At 32.5% G+C, this 2,855-nt stretch overlaps 1 long non-coding RNA gene across 1 annotated transcript; it reads left to right on the plus strand.

The window, feature by feature from the left end:
- The first annotated feature begins 281 nt into the window (after positions 1 to 281).
- Positions 282 to 2,589, plus strand: LOC311296015. The gene is made up of 3 exons (XR_014628459.1): positions 282 to 343; positions 1,348 to 1,488; positions 2,267 to 2,589. It is a non-coding gene; the product is annotated as an uncharacterized lncRNA (long non-coding RNA).
- Positions 2,590 to 2,855: the final 266 nt, after the last annotated feature.

Raw genomic sequence — 2,855 nt, forward strand, 5'->3', positions numbered from 1 at the left:
CACAGTATTATTTTGTATTTTCAACAGTTATGTACTGTGCACACAGTTGACAGTATGTTACTGTATATTTTCAATGCATTCTGGGAAAATATTAGTTACTGTAAATCTAAATACAGCAGTGCAAATTGACCGCGAAAAACACCACACACAATTCCACGAGTAAAATTGCTAGCCTACAAACGTTATCCTTACATAAAACATTTTCAGGACTGGGTGACCATTAACAGTCTTAATTTCTGTCAGTGGGGGGTGCATGAGAGCGCATTTGAATGAGTTTTTCTGTTGTGTCAGTCTTTTCTGCCGACCTGGAACTTCAGCCCGGTGTTAGGAACTTCGCCATATGGTAAGTAATAAATCTTAATATTTGTATGCATGGATTCGAGCAAATAACTTTAAAATTATTTAGAGAGTATGACCAGGATTTAGATATTTAATTTAATTTATTCTTCACATTTTACTATCAGCTGTGTACAATATGATAGGCTACTCTAGGTTTCAATGTAGTTTGGGACATTGGTGTTACTGTAAATTTAAATACATTAGTACGAAATGACCGCGAAAAATAACCACAAGCTGCCGTTTTATGAATAACTCTTCAGTTCCCTGAGTAACGTTGAGGGCGCGCAGGCCTTTGCATCGCGTCGCTGTGTCTGTCGGCGAAGTTTTCGCCATAAATATCTGGTTAGTGATGAATCTTTATATATTTTTTATGCAAACTAAATAGTAGCAGGTTATGTTAGTTTAGAAGAACTGCCCGCGGCTTATGTTCTATAACGCCTGTAACGCGGATTTCCTTCATAGCTAGCCTACTTGATTATTAAATGTAATTTTATAAACATAGATTGCATATGTAGCCTCTTATAAGGTCAGAATGATCTAATAATTGTGTTATTTACCATTTTAAGTCGGTGGAAGCGCCTGCGCGTTCATTATATATATATATATATCATACCGTTGGGAATTGAAAATCGATATCCTGAAATCGGATACCCAAGGTTAGGATTCGGATTCTTGTTATAAAATTAAATTTTCGATTCCTCTTATTGATTTATTCGCGCTTATTTTTGTCTAAATCAGAATATTCTTTTACACGTCTGTGAGGACCTGACCTGGCGATCTGCCAGGACCTTGTGCAGTTACCTCAGTCTATGTTCATTCATACACTTTTGTTACAAATTGATCTCTATTAGTAACACCAATGGCTTTTTTATTTTGCACAAGTGATGGTTTAGAGCTTTGACTTAGAGCTTATTGTGATGTGACTTATTACAGATGATGCTACATATTGTGATCACTCTTGATTCAGTTGTAAAATATATAGGCTTTATATTTTTTTTGTGTTTACAGGTTTCTTGTCAGGATAAATCCTGAAAATTCGAAATGAACATCACAGTTCCAGGTGAGCAGAAAGAGTGCGAAGGTTGTTCGGAGGAAGACCATGGCCTTGAATCAGGGACTTTGCAGAATATGATTGGCAAAATCATTAAGGTAAGAGTAATATTAGGGATGTGCAGCGGAGCCCATATCTGTAGAAATGATTTGTGTCTGAATCTGTATTTAGAAAAATAGTTTCCATTTAACAAATATGCCTTGTATAAGTCAAATAATTTGTATTTTTATATTATAATTTTTACACCTCTTTAAATAAGTTTTAATTAAAACATGAAATGGTAAAAAATAGGGTTGAGTGATATGGTCAAAAATCATCTTGATAAAATGTTTCATATCAGTCAGTATTGATAATTATCACAATCAATGTCAAATATTTATTTATTTTAAGTTTAAAATTTTCTCAAACATACATTAAATAATGAAGACAACAGGTAAAGTTAAAATATAATGAAATGTAATAGGGGTGGGAATCTTTTTGATTCAACGATTCGATTCAAATCGATTCTTTGGGTCACGATTTGATTCAAAAGAGGCGGTATTGGGAACTCTCTTTTGAATCAAATTTCATTTTGATATATGCATAGAATAGATTTAAAATCTATGATCAAATCTATGCATATATCTAAATGAAATTTGATTCAAAATCGAGAATCGAACAGAAGAGAAATGATCAGCAGCTACTGTTAGCCCCAATCAAGTGCATTTCAAGCGCAGACACATTTCATTTATAAATGGCCGTGCCCACTCTTCCGTGAAAAATAGTGGATACCATAGGAAAAAAAAAATTCTCCTAAAAAGGTGTTGATAATGTGAGTTAGGTTTTTTTTATTATTAGTTTTGCCTCTGATTGATTTGTGCTTATCATTCCTTGCAGGATTATCAGAAGTGTTGTCGCTCTTCTACCACTTGACACCATCACTACCCTCCTCACCTGGCCTTCATCCTAACCTGTCTTGCTTTCTTTCTAAGTTTCTTTTTTACCTGTTCAGGATCATTTTTGCATGAATTGAAATACATGAATTGTTCACTGATCTTAATTATTAAATATATATTGTTCATTAGTCTTCTTTTAAAACAGATTTTTATTGTTGTATCATATTACATTATTATTACTAATGTATTGTTTAAAAATACACAATAAACCTTGTTGTGCAGTTAAAGCTTCAATTGTTATTTTTTCTATTTCCCATTAACAGTTAAAATAATATTCCTACAGATTTTCTACATATTCTACAGGTAACACAGTAGCACTATAAAAGTAATAAAATAACATTTCATAACTGTATAATACTATACAGTATTATTAAAAATCAACGGTGTAATACTGTGTTTTAACGTGGTAAAAAATTACAGTAAAATAATGTATTTAATTTTACAGTATGCTTAACAGTACTGTATTTAGTGTTACAGTAATTTTACTGTTGAATGAAATACAGCAACTACTGGATAATTGTTGCCAGTAA

The sequence above is a fragment of the Rutilus rutilus genome (genome assembly GCF_951802725.1).
Source record: "Rutilus rutilus genome assembly, chromosome: 8".
NCBI classification, from domain to species: Eukaryota; Metazoa; Chordata; class Actinopteri; order Cypriniformes; family Leuciscidae; genus Rutilus; species Rutilus rutilus.